This window comes from Leuresthes tenuis, unplaced genomic scaffold, assembly GCF_036924035.1.
Source record: "Leuresthes tenuis unplaced genomic scaffold, fLeuTen1.0.hap1 SCAF_12, whole genome shotgun sequence".
NCBI classification, from domain to species: domain Eukaryota; kingdom Metazoa; phylum Chordata; class Actinopteri; order Atheriniformes; family Atherinopsidae; genus Leuresthes; species Leuresthes tenuis.
This window is the reverse complement of record NW_027325366.1, coordinates 8,241,961-8,264,045: the sequence shown is the minus strand read 5'-3', so window position 1 is coordinate 8,264,045 and position 22,085 is coordinate 8,241,961.

Genomic DNA, 22,085 nt, shown 5'->3' with positions numbered 1-22,085 from the left:
TCCCTGTCCACGCCCCTACTTAAATATGCAAATCATATTTAAATGAGCCCTGCACAAATGTGATGGCGCTTTTATAGCAATGTGTGTGCAGTCGATAGCTCCGATTACATTAGGAAAACCGGCTGTCGCTGCAAATTGCGCTTTAATGTTCAGCTGCATTGTGGAAATTTGATATACCTGGCTGAGATGCGGATAATCCCGTCCCACACGGCTGGCATGGCTCGGCTCAGGGTCGACTGGCACAGTCCCGATCGGTCGGCCAGCTCCCTTTGAAATGCCCCGGCTGCCAGGAACCCCAACGTGGTCATCACCTGTATGGGAACAGGCAGCACATGGCTCCTCGCTGTGTTGCGCTCCAATGCCGGCCGCAGCTCTGCGCATAGCTCCATGAGGATTGCCCTCGGGAACCTAAAGCGGCTGATGAGCCACTTGTCCTCATGTGCCAACAAATCATGTCTGTCTCTAAATACACGCTCTCTCCTTATTGCACCATTTGCTATGTCTTCCAACACCGCTAAAGCAGCCATTGTTTTTAATAGTATGCATTGCACCATTTTGCGCATACTTTTATATTCACTCTAACTGTAATTGCAGACACATGGGTGTGTTAATTGTTTATCAGTGATAATTGTTCATGTGTTCCAGATGTGCACATCTCTCATTCTGAGGACAAATTGTGTTTAAATTTATTCATTATAACAGTTTCCCAACATCACCTGTAAGTGTCGCCAATGAAACAACCGCTGTAGAAAAGTGCGTACGACAGCCCTGAAATTTGCGTGAGGCACCGCACATTTCCACAGTCATTTCGCTCTTGATACATCTGATCGTTGACGTGAAAAAGTGTGTACGCCACTTTTTTGTGCGTACGTACCCTTTGTACATGAGGCCCTTGGTGAGGTTCTGCACAGAGGGAGAGGAACCGTAGCCCATTGGTGTTCATTTTCCCCACTCCGTGTTGACCAATAACTCAGTTCTATATCAGATGGTCTGTGCCCACTCTAGCGTTGAAGTCTCCCATCAGTATGCGTTTGTCCATATTTGGGATCTGCTGGATGACATGAAAGAAAGTGTAGCCTGCACTGACCTCTGTCAGGGAGTCCTCTCCATTCAATCTGGTCTCACTGAGTGCTGCGATATCGATATTGTATCTGGCAAGCTCAAGGGCCATGAGCACTGTCCTACGGTGGGGCCTGTCCGGAATCTGGGAAACGCGGCCAATATCTTTTAGATTCTAGTAATCTTTTCATTACTATTTGAAGACCTATTTTACTTTGACTTATTTTATACAGTATTTGTCATAACCACTGTCAGAAACTGTTTGATTCCATAATCATTTAAGTGATTGATTTCATGTTATTCATGTTTTCTTTTAAATATTGAATATATAAATGTCTAATAATGTTCTCAATTTCAATGTTGTCTTACTTTCTTCAAACAGTAATGGTCATACATTACATACGACAGCATAACTAACAGATCATTTTATTTTATTTTGATAAATATGCCATTTCTAAACTTCAATATAATACAAAATAAGCAAAGAAAATGGTTAGGTTTGAAATTTTACTTAGAAAAATTATATAAGGTAATTAACACTTCTCATCTTCCCATTAGCACTGTGCTATGTGCGCATGCATATATTTTAGTATTTCGAAATGTCTGAACTTTTATATCTTGAATCTATCTTCAGTAGAAACTAAACAAGTACCGGTAGATATTTAAAACATCTGACTGAGGTTTGTGAGTTGGTCCTTTAATTTGCGTTGAAGTAATGATATGAACTCATGAGATTAACTAAACTCAACAATATCTCCAATGGATACAGGCAAATGAGTAATTTGTTCATACTGTTAAATATGACCCATAGAGACTTCTTGTAAAGTACCACCCCTATAAGTGGCAGTAGGGAATTATAACATGAGCATGTACAAACAAGAGCTGAAAGAGAATCATCTCACTAGGCTACGATGAAGCTGTCCATCCATCCATTTTCTATACCCACTTAATCTGTCGGTCGGGTCAGGTCAGCCTGTCCCAGTGGTGATCGGGCGAGAGGTGGGGTACATCCTGGAGAGGTCGCCAGTCCATCACAGGGCCACACAGAGACAAACGAAACAAACAACCAAACTCACTTATGATAAAGCTGTTAGTGGAATTAGTGGATAGTGGAAATCAGAGAAAAACAATAGTGTAGAATTTGTGTTTTGTGTTCAAATTTATTTCTCAGCTTTTACATGCGGTTACAAATTACAACATACAGCATCATCGTGGTTTTCTATCTGCCTGTCACTGTTGTAATTTGTAATTCCATCCTCACTGAACTAATTCAATGGTCTACTTAGCTTTTAAGTTTAAGTCAGTAAGTCTGATCCCTATTCTTTAAAACTATTCTGTTTTGTCAGTCTTCCTCCAAACTGTGCAACCCACCTTCGCCATCATGTTTCTCCAAATGTCATACTTTTAGAGAATTTACTAATATTATTGGATTTAAGTAATCTAATTCTGATGATTAAAGATGAATTTGACAGGTTATGTAACTGCAGCTCTTTTTTCAGTGCTTACTTCTGAGGAAACCATACATGTTTAAAGTATTATTGCTATTATCTGTCTACTATGCTGACACCATGGGGGCTGATATCTCCTTCCTTTTTCAAAAATTATTCAGACTCACAGTCATTCCTAAGAATGAAATGTATTTTGACCATAAGCTCATAAGTGGCAGGTTGGGAGCTTTGGGAGCATTCCTGGTGGGGTGCTAAAACATTTAGGCCAGTGCACTGTTGAGAAAAAAAAAGGTGTCATGAAATTGTTTTACACATATGCATGCTCTGTTCAGGACTTTTTGGGCCTGTGACTCACTGTTGGGAGGAACATGGATCAATACTGTTCTACTGTTCAATACTCTTCTTCCGGCTCTCAACGCATTTCTACTCCCTCCTGATTCTGCCCTCTCCCATATCTCTCCTGCTTCTCTTGTCTTGTCCTGTCTCAACTTCAGTGCCTCTCTCTCTGCATTGCTCTCAAACTAAATCATGGAATTGATCGGCTGGTCTCTAAACGCAATTGACAAAATCTTTGCTACAAGAAGCTCAGGTCCAGGGGAACCCGCCTGTCCCGACGGAACGTTTGCCGCTGGGTACACGAGGGACTCCTGGGAGAAGTGGAGAGTCGTGTGCCTGTCGATTCTTTCGACGTTGAAGACGTCGAGGATCTTTACATATTCTGAACCATGATAACGGGCTTTCTGCTGATTGGATTAGGCATTGCCCGGGTGTATCGCAAAATTCGGAAGTCGGAGACAGCGGTCATAGGCCCCAAGCTGCCCGGCATGTTTGAATCGGTGGGCAGAGCTATTGGCTCTCAGACTGTTGTCACTAACCGCAATATGGAAAACATCTTGGTGAAGCTGGTGGCTCTGCAAAGGCGTATGGATCGTTTTTGTGACCAGTATGGACAAACAGAGTAAGTCGTGTCCATTGAAAATGACTACTCGCCCTAACCAACTATCATAATCTAATCTGCATTCCTGCTCTCCTGGCAACGGCCTAGGCCAAGGCCGCTGCTGTAACAACTCTCCTGAAATCACTGCTCTGAACTACTTCTCCCCCTCCCTTGTTCGGACACCTGGTGATTGTTGACTCCGACTGGGACCCAATCAAGGACTTCTCCATGGCAACCCGCTGTGGTATCACAATGACATCTTGTGAACTGAAACATTGGTTGAGAGCCAGACATAGCAACTCACTGGGCCTACCCCCATCCCACGCCTTCGTGTGTCTTGCATTTTTATGTGTGAAACGAGCAAATGTTTGTTTATGTTTTGAGTTTTATGTCGGATGGTGACCTATGTTACTGTTCTTGATGTGCTGAGGTTTTTTCCCCGACCCCACATTGTACTCCCCATGAAGTATAGTCTGGTGGCTGTGTTTTTTTCCCCTCTCCTCTCCTGTTGTCCCCCGCTTGACTTTGACTTTGACTATAATCACACGATTTTGCCTTAACACGATTAAGCCTTAGATTTATGGTGTTTAGATTTATTCACTACTACCATATCTCTTTATCAAATTATATTCTAGGCTTTGATTAGCAAATTAAATAGTCCCCCATTGAGAATGATGGTGAGAAGATAAGTAGGATAGTAGTTTAGATTATATATGTAGTTATAAATTATTACACTTTAGGAGAAAACAGACATCAAACAAGAATCACAGGTGCATTCTTGTACATGATATATGTTCAGAGGCTTCTGGTGCCTACTTACATCATAGATGTTGTAGAGTTACAAGATACAATTACACCAGATACAATAGAGTTATTTTATTTTAATCAGATGAAGTCAAGCCCTATAATTTTTAATTATACATTTAACATAGATAAAGTCATTGTGCTTGAATGTATTATAAAAATCTAAATGATAGATTAAAAGATGACTTAATGCTATTATGTACTGCAAAGGAAGTCCTTACGTGCAAATGAGACAGTAGTTTACAAAGCTGCAGAAGCCAGCAGATGGTTTAGACTGAAAAAATCTATATAAGGCAGACTACTGAAAGATGCGGTTTAGAATAAACCATTTAGTTTAGTTAATACTATTTCCTCCACAATCATAAGAATGACTGGTCTTGGATTGGGAAGTCCCTTGTCCAATATGTTCATGGTTCAGGTGACATAGCTCAACAAAAGAGAAAAAACTGACTGTATCAGTGAGAAGTGGAATACATTTCATGACATCTAATAGTTATTAAATGCATCTTTAGATGTGAATAAGCAATTTTAGAAAATTTAATAAAGATCCTGCGCTTGTGCTAGGATAAATAAAATCCTGCGCTATTATTTATTATTTTTTTTATCCGAACATTTAATGTTTAAGAGCAAAATTGGCTCTGAAAATGTTTTCCTTTGTGTATTTATTTATTTTCTCTACAGTAAATTGGTGATTATTTCACAGGAACATGATCACTTCCCTTTATGCAATGTTTTTGGCTCTTGAAGAGATTTTTTTTCCCAAGTTGGGTTGTGTAGTGAACTGTATGAGTGTGTGAGTGAATGGGTAAGTGTGGCACGTAGTGTGAAAGCACTTGGAGTGGTCAACTAGACTAGAAAAGCACTATACAAGTACAGTCCATTTCCCATTTTCTCATCCACAGAACATTTATGGACTTGTTCAAAATGCTTTGAAACCTTTGAGGTTTTTTAAAGAAGGTAAAATAATATATTTTCTCATGCCCCTCATCTTTATCAGTGTTCAGTTTGCTAGCCAATTTTATTTTTGATTCTCCAAACTGAGAGCATTTTGACTGCTGTCTACTGTGTATACTACACGGACTACAAATATATACTATACACAAGCCCACTTACAAAAAATCACCAATGAATTTAAACTATAATTATTAGAAAGATTATTTACCAAGTGCAGTAGCTGCTGCATCACCAGGCTTGTCCAACCACATATTTCTGTTGAGGTCAGATCTTACGTGTTCATCATAGAATAGGTTGTTTTTGTGTGCTTATCTTTTTTTGTACAGATGGAGTGTTTGATTTAAGAGACACCTCAGTGGTTAGCATTTGAGCTCAATATAGATCCATTTGATAGGTTTAGGGACCAATTGTATGGTATAGTATTCCCAAAAAGTTTTTTTTTTGACATTCTGTACAATCACACTGCAGGCCTGACCAGATCAGATGATAGCAACACTTTCAAAGACAAGCATAAAAGAGACAAACGCCCCAAAGGTGATGCGATTTAAATAACCCATTTTAATAGACATTTTGCTCAGAGGAGTTTTCTGGCAATTATTACTTGTGACCCACAGCAATTATCTTGTGCTCCCAGCAGACCAAAGGTAATTTTCAACTAATTGAACACTAAGCCGCAGGTATTTATGAGAGCTTGACCTTTTTTTGCTGGTTCGGAGAAGGTGTTGGTACTTTATAAAGCTCTAAAAACTATTTTGAAACTGTGACAATCAGCTTTATTTTCCTAAACTTAGTGATTTATTGAAAGCCTGGGGATAGAAACAAAACGCCAGATCAAGTGTTTTACCAGATCTAATGGTATTGTTACAATTGGCTTTGTTCTTAGACATGTATTCATATTCTGTATTTTTCTAAATAAGTTATGTTCCTATTATGTACTTTTCCACTCTGCGCATACTACGCAACAGATTACCTTAAATGGTCCAAGACTTTGAGATAGCATAACTAGACTAAATAACTGGGTCAGATGAAACTTCTCTGTCTTCTCAGGAAGACAGGTACATGTCAATTAAGGGGAAAATCTCCTTGAACAGTCTGGTTGGGATTGGGTCTAAACTACAAGTCCATGGTTTAGAAGAGACTATTGCTGTTGTTAGCTCAGAGAGATCAACTGGGCAGAAGCCATCTAAATACAAATCAGGTTCTAAAGATACTTCTAAAGCTGTTCTACTTGATGATACATCAGTGATAATAGTGGGAAGGATTCCATCAATCTTCTCTCTGATAGAAACAATTTTATTGATAAAGAATCTCATGAAATCATCACTGCTGAGAGTTAAAGGAATACATGGCTCAACAGAGCTCGGACTCTTTGTCAGCCTGGCAACAGTGCTGAAAAGAAACCTGGGATTAGTCTTATTCTCTTCTATCAATGATGAATAATAAGCAGTTCTAGCTTCACGAAGGGCTTTCTTATACGTTATTAAACTATCTTTCCAGACTAATTGAGACTCTTCTAAATTAGAGGAACGCCACTGTCTCTCCAGCTTTCTTGCAGTCTGCTTTAACGCACGCAGCTGTGAATTATACCAAGGAGCCAACCTCTTCTGACTGATTACCTTCCATTTCAGAGGGGCAACTTTGCCCAGTGTTGTACGCATTGAAACTATAGTGCTGTCAACAAGAGAGTCAAGTTCTACTGGAGTAAAATTTAGGTAGCCGTCCTCTGTCATATCTGCACATGGCAGTGAAGAAAAGGATGAAGAAATCAACTCTTTAAATCTTACAGCATTCTCTGATAGACACCTTCTATATGTAAAATTCTTCAATGTTCAGCTGAGATCTATATTTTGTTTTCAGTGAAGCAACAGCTGAAAAGCACATCTCACAGAGATATGATGTGGCAAAGGGAAGAAGAATGCACACAGCTCTCTGCTCGATGAGTGGATACTCCCGTTCCACTCCAAACCAGAATTCACTAAGAGTGTGAGCTTTAAATCTTAGGCTCAGGGTGGAGTCAGATGTCATCTCAATAAACTGGTCCCTCAGCAGACCTAAAATCAGCAGGTGTTGCAGACAGAATTTAAATGAATAAGCTTACTTGTCATTGCATAATAAACACAAGGAAATCTGACAAGAATCCATTCCAGTTCGTAAGTAGCATACAACATAAATAAAATGCTTGTATAATATATGAGTATAATATTCAATAAAATGTCAAAATACCAACCTGCTGCATTGAATGGCTCCATGCAGGCATACTGTGCACTGTTGTTTGGGAAGTATCTTTGAAACAATCCTCTCAGGGAAGAGATGTGCTGCTTAATACATGGGATCACTGTGGTGGCTCCAGAATCAGCGGTTTCAGCAACTTCACTCAGGTTCTCAAAGACATCTATGTTTTGCTGATCGAGGCGCCTGCCCCATACCTCGAGCTTTCGGGAGAATACAGTGATCTTGTCTGCCAGGTGAGGTAGGTGCTTGTCTTTACCTTGAAGCTGAAGATTTAATTAATTCAGCTTCCCTAACACATCGCTGAGGTTGGCCAGCTTAGACAGAAATTGTTCATCTCTGAACTTGCTTGCAGCATCATACATGTGCTCCTCCTCCAAGAAAATCCGAATCTCTGCCCTGAGCTCAAAGACGCGCAACAGCACTTTTCACCGGGAGAGCCACCTTGCTTCACTGTGCACTGTCATCAGCTCCCATTTCCTCACAAAGTACGGAGAACAGTCGTGCTTTCATGGGTTGGGTTTTGATCAAATTTACCACGCTCACAACTTCTGTCAAAAAATTTCAGATAATTCCTGAGGAATATGACTTAACGGTACCGGTAAAAACTTTCTCGTCTTAGTTGTAGTTTATGCTTTAACGTCATTTTGACCGATGTCGTCGACGTTGACCCCTCCGCCGTAGCTTGACGTGCACCTCCAAAAAATTCTAACTACATATCGCGTAGACGCGGGCCATAAAGGCTGTGATTGGTCCGCTCAGAAGTACTTTCCGGCAGTTGTCTTTTCCGGTCTTAATGACTGTTTACGGCGAAGAAGTTTGTTAACATTCGAAATTATCGACAGTACATTACATTATACAGTACCATCCAGGTTGTAAATTTATGGAAGCGAATCGTGACCATAATTTAAATTAAAATGTATTTGCAGAAATGCTTTTTCATTTTAAGAATGTGGCTGCATTATTGGAGTCCTAAATAAAATTACTAATCAATCTGCATTGCATTATATTGCAAATGTGCCAGGAAATTTATTGAATTGCCGGGTCTTTAGAGGACGCATCACAGATCATGGCGCTCCCTCAAATTGTGCAAACACTGTTTGAGCAGGTAGAATCTAATCATATATCTGAGTCTGATGCCCGTGACCGAGTAGAACAAGTCACAGAGAGCTTGGATGCATACTCTGCCATCACAGATTTACACATTAATGAGGTTGCCATAGTAAACCTCTGTTCAGTCCTGGAACGGCTGGATGCTGTGGAGCCTGAAATGGGACAAGGACGACCAACCATCAACATCCCGTTTGAGTCCATTGAAAGCTATTTCTTAAATGGTTTAAAAATAAAGGAAATAGCGGAGCTGTTCAGCGTAGGCCACCAGACCATCCGTCGGAGGATGCAAAGCAACTGTTCGATGTAACAGACTCCTTATTACCGTTACTTGTAAAGGGACCGTGTTCACAACTAAACATATTTGTTGCCATTTGATGCTTGGTGCCAAAGTTATAACCTGATGTGACTGCCACTAAAAATAACTTTCATAACGTAAATCAGCAGCTCCCAAACTAAATGATCAGCGGCACTCCCTTCTATGTCCCAACTGGGTTGACGCACCCTCAATCCCCCATACATTAAGAAACCAGACGGGCAGTTACGTCCGCTGTTCATTCATGGAACGGGAGGTTTACGTCCACTGCTATGTCAGACCTCACGTATCAGAGAGAATTTTTTATTTTGCTATTTTATTTTATTTTATTATAACGACAGGAGAAGAAATGTATTGTGTGACAACTGAGTATCTTGAAAAGGGAGGATTGACTTGGAAGAACTGTTTTAGTATCTGTACTGATGGTGCGGCTGCAATGATGGGCTGTGCCAAAGGTTTCATTTGCAGGGTCAAAGAGCAAAACCCAGACATCCACACAACCCACTGCTTCCTTCACAGAGAGGCTGCAAACATGCTCTCAAAAGTACTTTCGGATGTCCTTGACAGAGCAGTGAACATTGTTAATTTCATAAAGGCGCGCCCGTTAAAGACACGTCTGTTTTCGATTCTGTGCAAGGAAATGCCACAAAATCTGCAGTTGAAGAGATCACCAATATGCACAGGCGCGGACGCAAACTTTGCCCTGCATATGGCAAGAACTGTCGCTATTGTGGAACAGTAAACCACTCTGCAAAAATGTGCATGAAGAGGGGCCAAACCACTAGACATTTGAACGCAGCAGATACCAAATGCCAGGAGGATATGAGCCCGTCAGACACAGAGGCACATATAGATACTGCACAGAGCTTTGGGGCAGTACAGGGGTGTGGAAAGAAATGGTTTGTTAATATTAAGATGCATGGGGGTGGGGGATCTCAGAGATGCCAGTTAGATTCAGGGGCGACCTGTGATGTAATGAGCATAAAAGATATGAGGAGACTGGCACCACAGGCAAAGCTATTATCAATACAAACCAGATTGGTTTTATATTCAGGCCAGTCGATAAGATCCATAGGAATGTTCAAAACAGAATGTGTAGTGAGAGAAAAAACACACGAGCTGAGCTTTGAGATAGTGAGGAGCAGTGAGAGACCCCTGCTGTCAGGTGACATCTGTGAGCGTCTAGGTTTGATGAACTTCAACATACCTAAGGAGCTACTTATGGTAGGACACATCCGCTCAGACCCTCTAACTAGGCAGCATCTTATCAATACCTATGATGACATTTTCAACGCACCAGTTGAATCTCTCCCAGGGGAGGTTTATTTTGAGCTAGACAAAGAGGTAGCTCCAGTGCAGGCTTCTCCACGTAATGTTCCAGTGGCTCTCAGAGATGCAGTCAAGGCTCAATTAGACAAACATGAGAGAGATGGACATTTAGCCTCAGTGTCATAACCAACCGAGTGGATTAGCAACATGGTGATAGTCAGGCAGCCAGACAAACTGAGGATTTGCATAAACCCCAAATCACTAAATCTAGCTTTGAAGAGGTCCCACTACATAATGCCAACACTTGAGGATGTTTTATACAAACTGGCCAAGGTCAGTGTTTTCACTCTTGTATACGCGTGTGATGCCTTTTTACAGTGTAAGCTAGATGAAGAAAGCAGTTATACAACCACATTTTGGACACATAGGGGCAGGAAACACTGGTTAAAGCTGCCTTTTGGGGTATCAGTGGCTCCAGATGTATGTCAGTGAAAACAGCATGAGCTACTGGCAGGGCTCAAGGGCGTAGAACCCATTGCAGATGATATACTGGTGGTTGGGTTTGGGGACACAGGTGAGGAAGCCACAAAAGACCATGATAGAGAACTGCTAGAGCTCATGGACAGGTGCAGGAAGGTCAAGCTTAGACTGAGTCTAAAGAAACTGCAGTTTAAGGTCAGGGAGGTCAAATTTCATGGACTCATTCTGTCAGCGGAGGGGCTCAGGGTGGACCCTGAGAAAGTCAGGGCTTTTCAGGTTATGCCTCTCCCCACAGACGGCAAAGCAGTACAGAGACTGATAGGCTTCGTGACCTACCTGGTAAGGTTCACCCCACACCTCTCGGAGGTGTGTGAGCCACTATGCAGGCTGCTTGACAGGGATGTCCCATGGCACTGGCTACCAAAGCATGACTCTGCAGTTGAAGAGATCAAGCGCCTGGTCACAGCGGCCCCGACCCTGAAATACTACGACGTGACCAAGCCGGTCACCATCCAGAATGATGGGTGCTGCCTATTACAGGAGGGACAGCCAATAGGGTACGCATCACGGGAACTAACTCAGACTGAACAGAATTATGCTCAAATAGAAAAAGAGTATGAGTATTGTGTTTGCATGCCTCAGTCCTCAACAAGCCCCTCCTCACTGCCCCCAAGTGTCTCCAGAGCATGCTGCTCACACTCCAGAATTACAACCTCAAGGTAATATACAAGCCAGGGCCAGACATGCACATTAGTGACACATTGAGCAGAGCGACGGTTTCACCACAGAGGACTGACACAAGATACACAAAGCACAACATCTGTAACCCGCAGAGGGTGCAGGAGGACACAGAACAGGTAAACCACGCTGATTACCTGAATGTCACCAGCAAGCATCTAAGTCAGATCAGACAACACACTGAGGGAGATGTATCTCTTCAGTTGCTGAAGGCATCAGTGCTCCAGGGATGGCCAGATCGCCGGAAGGACATCCCTCTGACCGTCAGAGAATACTGGTCAATCAGGGACGAGATTAATGCACAAGATGGAGTGCTCTTCAAAAGCCAGAGAGCCATAGTCCCAAAATCGCTGCGAGCAGAAGTGTCAGCTAGTGTCATGCCAATCATGTAGGAGGAGATGCTTGCTATAGGCAGGCGAGAGACATGCTGTACTGACCGAAACATGCACGGGGAAGTCAAGGACTATGTGAGCCAGTGCTCAGCTTGCAACGAATACTCACATGAACAGCAGCGTGAAACAATGCTGTCACATGCACTCCCGATGTGGCCATGACAGATTATGAGCATGGAATTGTTCAGGCAGGCAGGCAAAGACTTTCTACTTATTGTAGATCATTATTCAGATTTTTGGGAAATAGACTTGCTCCCAGATCTATCAGCAGAGACCACAATACTGAGACGCAAGGCCCAGTTTGCAAGGCACAGGCAGCCTGACTGGGTGATAATAGGCTGTGGCCCCCAGTTTGACTGTGAAACATTCAAAAGGTTTGCAAAAGAATGGGACTTTGAACACGTTAAGTCCTCACCCAGACATCCGAAATCCAAAGGAAAAGCAGAGTCAGCTGTGAAAATAGTGAATAATCTGTGTAAGAAGGCAGCCTGTGCAGGCAACGACCCGTGGCTGGCTATTCTACAGTGGAGGAACACACCCACGGAGGGAATGTTCAGCAGCCCAGCACAGAGACTGATGTTCTGTAGACTGAGGACCCCGCTCCCGGTGACTGACATGCTCCTTGAGTCGAGTGTGGTCACTGTTGTTCCAGACAAACTGCAGGTCAAACATCAAGCAGCTAAGCTCTGGTATGACAGGTCACCCAGGGATCTGTCTGAGCTGAGCATTGGCCAGGACAGGTCACCCAGGGATCTGTCTGAGCTGAGCATAGGCCAGGACATTAGAATGATGCCGTTGCCTGGGGACAGGACGGGCAGGTGGAGAAGAGGAGTTTGCATCCAGCAGGTGGGACCCAGGTTATACCTGGTATTTACATTTAGGCTATGCAGTGTTGTTTTTAATCATATTTTACACTGGGGTGCCTTAAGATTGTATGCACTTTTGAAAGGTGCCCTGACTGAAAAAAGTTTGAGAAAGGCTGGTTCATACACACAAAACAACACAAACAAATAAACAATTATTTATCGCAATTTTCTACTATCTGTTTTTAACGTACACACAGTTATTTATTCTTCTCACACCGACTATGGACTCATTTTTTAACTTCACCGTTTTGCAGATCCTAATTGAATATTCCACAACACTGAACTTTACCGGATGAGCAGGTCTTCAGCAGCCTATATGTGAGCATCTATGTGTAAGCTGTACTTCTTTGTATTTATCAGCAGCAAGCAAATCTTCATTGCACATGCATATGAAAACAGTAAAACAATTCTAATACGTCAGCGAAACCTTCTATATTAGGAGGGCCTATCATGATGCTGAGAACCGAACCTCTTTCCCAGAATAGTGAAACCTTCATTACTCAACTGATCCTCACTCCACAATGAGCACATTTCAAAATATCATTCAAAATACATGGACACAAGAATTTATGTATAAATATTTAATATTTCTTATATTTATTGATATTGTTTGGGGTGTATGTGGCCTAAACCCAATCTGTGTGTGGTGATTTTGATTTAAACTGGTTGAGCTCTGCCTCTGATTATCTAAAAGAGGTGTGTACAAATGTCAATCTTTCTCAGGTAATTACTGATCCTACAAGACCGAATTTAAAAGATCCTTCAAAGTCATCCCTGATTGGTTTAATCTTAACAAATCAAAGATACAAAATCTCTGACTCCGAAGTATTTGAACTTGGTGTTAGTAATAATTGCCCAATAACCTGTATCAGAACTGCCGAAATAAAAAAATAAGGTCTGCACTTGGTATCCTGACAGAAACTGAAAAAGCTCTATGAGCAGGCTTTTTTTTTAACTGATTTGCTGAATAGTGATATTTATGACACTGTCCAATTCCCAGATGTAGATCTAGCTCTTGACCATTTTTGTAAATCTTCTAATTCCAGAGTTGCTAAACACGCCCCTTTTAAAAAAAATAGAATATAGGTAGTTCTCTACCTGTTCTGAGTTCTGTCAGTCCCTGGTAGAACTATCTTCTTTACTTAAAGAATAAATAAATCTTGGATGCTAGCTAAGCGTACGAGGGACCCAGGTCATAGACTTGCTTTTAGGCAGCTTAGAAATAAATGTACGTCAGCAATAAGAAAGGCCAAGTCTGATCATTATCTAAATTTGATTCCGAGAGCCTACTCAAATCCAACAAAATCCTGGAGGGTGGTAAACTCTATGAATCGTAAATCTTCTTCACTTCCTACAGCTCCTGTTTTTAATTAGACTTGTGTTTTCGCAGTCTCTCTTTGTCACTTCTGTTGAGCTTATTGCGTATTCTAAATATTGTGTTTTAATCGTGTCCTTAAATGTTTTTGTGTTTTTTTTTGTCTCCGCTATATTTTAAATGATGTTGTTTCCTCAATATATCTTCAAACTTAGATAAAGGTGTCACGTCTGTGGGTTTTTGGTGTTTTTTTATTTCTCTGTTATGACTTGAGGTTTTTCATGTTTCAGGTTTCTGTTTAGTATTTGGTTTCTTGCCATGTTTTCCCCAGTCACTCTTGCACATCATTAGGTTCATCCATGTCACCTGTCTTTGTTCACAGCTGCACTCCATCACATATCACATCCCCACAGTATTTAGTTTCCAGGTTCCCTCACGCCATTGCCAGACCCTCACTGTTCACCAGCATTCATGTTGTCAGGGTGGTCTTTGAGCGTTCTTATTCATAGTCATTATCCATAGTCATGTTTTCATTACTTCAAGCCATGTTTTGTTAGTTTTTCCAGTTCAGAGTTAATTTTCTTTTTTTTTAAATCTAGCTCAGCCACGCTTTTTGTCTGAATAAATCAAGTTTTCCTTTACCAATATCTGCTCCCAACTCTTTGCCAAGCCACACCACAGCTTACCTGGTTGTGACAAAAGGTTATAACGAGTGTGGCACCTGCTGTGTCAAGGGGACAGTGGTGGTACTGCATCATCTTTATTTCTGCTAATCCATGCTTCATACCATAAAATTTGGACTATATAATAAGAGTAATGATTAACAACACATAGTTGTTTCCTCTTAACCCACAAAATCATGGGCATCTAAATGGATGCCACAGCCCTTGTCTGTCCATGTCTTATTTTAGCCACACCCTATGTTCTCATTTTCCTGTTGAGAGAACTCCCCTTTGTAGTCAGACTTATGCCTCAGAGCTGTGGTGGGTAACTAATCTTTCCCTCCTTCTGAAGGTTGTGGTCTTACCAGTTTACAATATGATAAGTGAATCCAGGAAGTCCAGGATGAATGGTTTAAACTGTGGGAGTACAAATGGTCTTCCATACATTATCTCAAATAGAGTTAATCTTGGGCTAGTTGGAGTAATATGCATGTTTAGGGCTGTTATCGGTAAACAGTAAACCCAATTTTTCCCATTTCTTCCATGATTTTCTTCAATCTTGACTTAATTATTCCATTGTGTCTTTCCACCCATCCTGCTGATTTGCCATCAGTGAGATGACATTGTTTACAAAATGTATCAAATTATCACTGTAGATCTTTTCAGGAATTTCAAATCTAGGAATTATTTATTTTACCAGTGCTTTTGCTACTGAGAGTGCATCTGCTTATTCATATGGAAATACTTAAGCCCATTTGGTAAAAAAACTCTATCACGGCAGAATCGTTTCCCTTCACATTTATTTAGTTCAATGAAATCTACACAACAATGAAATTATGAAATCCCTACAAATGTGTTGAAAAGGGTACACTGGCTTAGGGAATTATCCTAGTTTTGGTCTTAGATTGTCTTGTGGATTGTGTTTTGCGCATATTTGACCTGTTAGACAAAAATTTTTTTTATTTTTAGGGCCTGAGCTGTGAAAAAGCGGAGGCCTTATTGTATCTGAAGGAGTTACTAGGGCCCAAGCAGTGAACTGCGAAGGCCCTACTGTTCCTGAAGGCGTTATTAGGGCCCGAGCAGTGAAACGGAGCATGGGGTATTTACCTAGGATATCCCAGAAAAAAACGTACGAAAAAATGACGAAACACCCTTTTGGCAGGCTCAAATTGCGATGGTGCTAAACGGCCCTTAGGGCCCTTTGGGCCGTTTATCACCATCGCCTATAAGTAGGTAAAAAAAATAAACACACCCTGCGGAGCAGGGGATGCGTGCCAAGAACATCCCTGAAAAAAATTTGCGAAAAAAATAAAAGTACAATAAAATTAGAAAAAACCTATACAGTAGGCCCATATTGCGATGGTGAAAAACGGCCCGAAACATACATATGACAAAACTTACACATATTCATAGCGCCACCTACTGGTGGCCAAAAACATCACTTTTTAAGCCTGGCGGTACTATGCCTGGCTGAGAATCTTACATCCAGCTCTATACAAATTTAATGTTGACGGCTTTAAACTTGGTGTGCTAACTCTTCAGCCATGGGGGATTAAAAATTATGATCAGATTTTCAAAATTTTATGTACAAAAGGTGTGTCCGTGGCAGACCCTCAAACTTTAACGACTCGCCTCTGCTCGCCACAAAACATATAGTCACTCATAACTTTTGCATACATTGTCCGATCTTTACCAAACTTCATAGGCTTGCCAAGGACTCTGCTCTGACTGCGTACATATTTGCATAGTGACACTCACCTATAGCGCCACCTGCTGGGGGCTGGAAAGTCCCTCTGTATCCACACCTCGCATATGATCGAACTGCTACTAGAGATTTAAGGCTACCGGCTTCAAACTTGGTCAGGTTACTCTTAATCCATGGGGGATTAAAAGTTAGGAGAATTTTCTCCAAAATCTGAAGGGTGTGGCCATGGCAGGACAGCGAAGATCGTGTTTTGGCATTTGTGGATTAAAATTTATATCATCATCGCAATGTCATTAAACTTGGCACACATGTCCACACTGAAGACCTCATACGTATGTAAATAACATTGTTTGTGGCCGGAGGAAAATGGCTCTGTAGCGCCCCCCCTACAAATTTTCAAAATACCCCTGCCCCTGGGCTTAGTTTTGTGTAGGGTGGTCAAATTCGGTACACGCCTTCATCATGCCCAGACGCACAAAAACGCCTCTTGACATCATGGCGCTGGGGCCACAGGAAGTCAGCCATTTTGAATTGAACGTGCAAATTAGTGCCGTTTTTGCCTTTTTACACGCCTCGCATCTGATTGAACTCCTCCTAAATATTTAGGTCTACCAGGTTCAAACTTGGTGTGCTTACTCTTCAGGCATGGGGGATTAAAAGTTGTTATCAGATTTTCCAATTTCTAAAAGGTGTGTCCGTGGCAGACCCTTAAACTTTGACGACTTGCCACTGCTCGCCACAAAACACAAAGTCACTCATAACTTTTGCATAAATTGTCCGATCTTCAGACTCTGACTGCGTACATATGTGCATAGTGACACTCACCTATAGCGCCACCTGCTGGTGGCTGGAAAGTCCCTCTGTTTCCACACCTCGCTTATGATCGAACTCAAACTACAGATTTAATGATAACGGCTTCAAACTTGGTCAGAATACTCTTAGACCCTCAAACTTTAAGGACTTGCTACAGGTCGCCACAAAACACAAAGTCACTTATAACTTCTCCATACATTGTCTAATCTTCCCCAAACTTCATAGGCTGCACTTGGGCTCCACCCAGAACGCATATACATGACCAAACTTACACATGCTTATAGCGCCACCTGCTGGTGGCCATAAACGTCACTTTTTACGTCCGGTGGTACTACGCATGACTGGGATTCTCTTGTCCTGCTCTACAGTTGATGGACGGCTGTGCGGTGCACATCGGATGGAGTCCAGCGCATACCCCACCGTGCGCACGTGCTTGGGCCCGATCAACGTTGCTTGCAGCTTTAATTATTATTATTGTTTGCGAAACCTCCTCCAAACCACGCCAATTTTGGAAGGGAAGCCAGTCATGGGGGGAAACAGCGCAATTTAGCGTTCACAAATATTGGCGTCGCAAAATGGCTCTGTAGCGCCATTGTATTTACGCCTAACAAATGGGGTCATTTTGCTGTACCATGACGAAACTTGGTACACACCTTCGTCATGCCCAGATGCACAGAAACGCCTATTGACACCATTGTGTCAGGTCCACAGGAAGTCGGCCATTTTGAGTGGAACATGCGTTGTGGCGACATTTTTGCCCGTTTCAACACCTCGCATTTGATCGAACTCCTCTTACACATTTCATGCTACAGGCTTCAAACTTGGCCATGTTACTCTTACGCCATGGGGGACTACAGGTTATGGAAATCTTTCTCAAACCTTAAAGGGTGTGGCTGTGGCGAAACCTCAAAGTTCGACGACTGGCCATTGCTCGCCATGAAAAAAAAAGAAGCTTTTAACTCCCACATACATTAACCAATCTACCCCAGACTTCATATGTTGCACTTGGGCTCAGACCAGAACGCATACATATTTATTTACACATACTTATAGCGCCACCTACTGGTGGCCAAGTAAGTCACTTATAACTTCTCCATACATTGTGCGATCTTCATCAAACTTCATAGGCTGCACTTGGGCTCCACCCAGAATGCATACATATGACCAAACTTACACATGCTTATAGCGCCACATACTGGTGGCCAAATAAGTCACTTATAACTTGTCCATACATTGTCCGATCTTCACCAAACTTCATAGGCTGCACTTGGGCTCCACCCAGAACGCACACATATGATTCAAATGAATGGCTCCTTATCAGGCCACTGCAGAGCTTGATGACGAGCTGATAATTTGAATCAGCTTGGTCATCAACACTGACTTACATTAATATAATATCTATTTACATTTATAAATGTTCTCTATACCATTTACAAATGGTCTGTTTACCATTTATAAATGATGGTTATTGCAAAGTGTTACCGATTTTCCCCTTAATCAACACTTCTATATTGGATTTGATCAACCTGTCTTTGTTGATAGGATATGTACCTCAGACTTTTTGGGTTGCTGAAATTAAACCTTTGCAGCTCAACTTTGTTATCATTTACAAAGAAACAGTCATTTTGAACAGTTCCAGTCAGGATTCAGAGCACATCAAAGCACAGAAACAACACTGGTGAAAGTTATCAATGCTCTTAGCTGATAGCAGACCTGTGTTTGTGCTTGTACTGCAGAATTTGATACAATTGATTCTATTACAGAGACTTCAACATGTTACTTGGATTAAAGGAACTACATTAGGCTGGTTCAAGTCATATCTATCTGATAGATTCCAGTTTTCTTTGATAAACAAATAATCTTCCTCACACACCACAATAAGTCATGGAGTTCCACAGGGTTCTGTGCTTTGACCGATTCTTTTCACTTTATACATGCTTCGATTAAGCAACATTATTAGAAAGTATTGCACAAATTCCATTGCTATGCTGATGATACTCAGCTGTACTTGTACTATGAAACCATATTAAACCAATAGATTGGTCTGACCACAAGTATGTCTCAAAGACAAAGACTTGGATGGCTCAGATCTTTCTGCTTCTAAATTAGTCTAGATGACATTTCCTTGGCTTCTAGTACTACATAGAGGAACCTTGGAGTTATTTAAAACAGGTTTCCAGGACTGCCTTCTTTCACCTTTGTAATATTACCAAAATTAGGAGGTTTCTGTCTCAGAATGATGCAGAAAAACTGGTCAATGCATTTGTTACTTAAATATTGGACTACTGTTATTTTTGATGATTGGGCTGTCCCACAAATTCTCTGAAAAGCCTCCGGCTGATCCAAAATGCTGCAGCCATAATTCTGATTAGAACTAACAGGAGAGATCATATTTCTCCAGTTTTAGCTTCTCTTCATTGGCTCCCTGTATAATTCAGAATAGAATTTAAAATTCTTCTCCTCTTAATGACCAAGCTCCACTGTATCTTCAAGATCTCATTGTTAACATTTTCCAAACAGAGCTCTTCGCTCTCAAACTGCAAGTTTACGTGTGGTTCCTAGAGTTTCTAAAAATGGAATGGGAGGCAGAACCTTCAGTTCTCAGGTCCTTCTCTTATGGAACCAGCTGCCAGTATATGTCAATGCTCAATGGTCCCACCTTTCCTCACTCTGCTCTATTTTTTCTCCCTTTTACTTCTTCATATGACATTATATACATGTGGCATTATTGTTATCATTAACTTGTGTTTCCCTGTCTCTGCAGGTATCCTTTGAATGGTGTCTGTTGTCCCCTCTTTTCTGTCCTCTCAAACCCTAGCTGATTGAGACAGATGGCCACCTTTCCTGAGTCTGGTTCTGCCAGAGGTTTCGTTCTGTTAAAAAGGAGTCATTTCTCTCCACAGTCGCTTCATGCATGCTCTCGATGGGGGATTGGACCAAAGAGATGTTTCAGTGCAATCTGTTGGTTTTCTTAGATAAGAAATTGTTTTTGAATTGGCTTTGTATGTTAGAATTGGATTAATTTTTAATCTTGATTAATTGGATTTGATTGGATTGTGATTACAATGAATTGGACTCTAATTGGCTTGAATTCCACATTACATTGTGGGACAGATTTTTTCCTGTGGGTCTGAGATTGATACCTATGCTGTAGATAGAATTCTGATGAGAACTAGCAGGAGAGATCATATTTTTTCAGTTTTAGTTCATATTTCTAGCTCCCTTTTAAATTCAGAATACATTTTTAAATTTTTCTCCTCATATATAAAGCTTTTAATGACCAAGCTCCAGCTTATCTCAAAGATGTAATAGTTGGATATTTTACTAACAGAGCACTTTGCGCTTAGAATGCAGCTTCACATATTGCTCTTAAATAAAATGGGAGGTAGAGCTATCAGTTATCTGGCCTCAATCTTGTGGAACCAGCTGCCAGGATGCATTCAGACAGGCTTCCTTTTAAAATTAGACTTGAAAGTTTCCTTATTGATTAAGTTTATAGTTAGGGATGGTTCAGTTGACCCTGAAACATCCCACAGTTAAGCTGTTATAGCCCTAGAGTGCTGAGGGACCCCTAGATGCATCTTTACTCACTCTGCTTTATTTTGCACACCATGCACACGTGATATTATTCTTGACATTTACTTGTGTTTCTCTTTCTCAGCAAGTCACCTGGCTTGGTGGTATGATGGTTGTTGTCCCCTCATTCCTGTCCTTCTCAACCCCCAACAGGTTGAGTCAGATGGCTGCCCTTATTGAGTCTGGTACTGCCAGAGGTTTCTTCCTTTTAAAAAGGAGGGGTTTTTTTCTTTCCACTTTTGCCTCGTGCATACCAAGGACAGCTGATTGATTCGAAGAGAAGTTTTGACGGAATATGTCGGTTTCCTTAGCTAGTCAATTTTTGCAAAAAATTTCTATGTATGAATTTGGAATTCAGTGAATTTGATTTCTATAGATTATGATTGGATTTCAAATTGCTGGATATAACTGGCATGAATTGGACTGTATCTTTGAATTGCCTTTGTTGTGTTTCTGTGCTATATAAATAAAACTGAGTTGAATTGAAATAAAAACTTTCTGAAGCTCTGTGTATGGCGTCTACCTACATCTGATGAAAATATCTCATTCCTAATCTCTTAAATACCCAAACTCATTCACCAGAAATCTATTTCTGTGTCATACCTGAACTCTCTTCATTCACCAGAAATCTGTCTGTGCCATTATCAGTGGCCAACAATGAAACTGAGACTAAATGTAAAGGCAACAAAAAAAACAAAACATGTTTTTAAAAGTCAAAGAATGCTGATTGTTTTTTTATCCTTATTTTTTGTTAGTTGTTTTGCATTGCCATTTGATACACTGTAATTACAATTGTTATTGTCTATTTTAAGTATTAAGTGAGCTCTTTATGGTTTGTTTGTCCTGTCATTATATATCATTAAATGATTGAACAAATAACATAAATAGGACAACCTTGGGTTTTACCTTATAATTAAAGTTAAACATAAGAAACTTGTGCTAAAGAAAAAAAAATTGACCAGACTCAGTGTATAATTCCCTATGATCCCTATATAGACCATTGAGCAGTGCTGACCAACATGTCATTGGGGTAATCAGGTGGGAACCTCCTTTCATCAGTGTTTCGTCAGGTTGGGCCAACAACACCTCCAGGAGGCTAGACAGTTATCACTGGTGTCCCAGAGTCACTCCCCTAATGCCAGCCATCACTGCTCCTAACACCACAACAACCATCTTTTTTTCCACAACCACAAGCTACCCCAGCCTCTCATCAACTGCACACCAGTCATAGCGGGGTGGGGATACAAACCCTGGTTCGGGTAGGGGGTACAAATAGAAGAGGTAAAGATATGTAGGAATGGAATTCAAACCCTGGTTCGTGTAGAGGGTAATGAAAGTATAGAGACTTAGTAGGTTTGATTTTCATACCAGCCCACTTAAGATTCTTATTAAGTCTCTCAAGTATTCTCTTT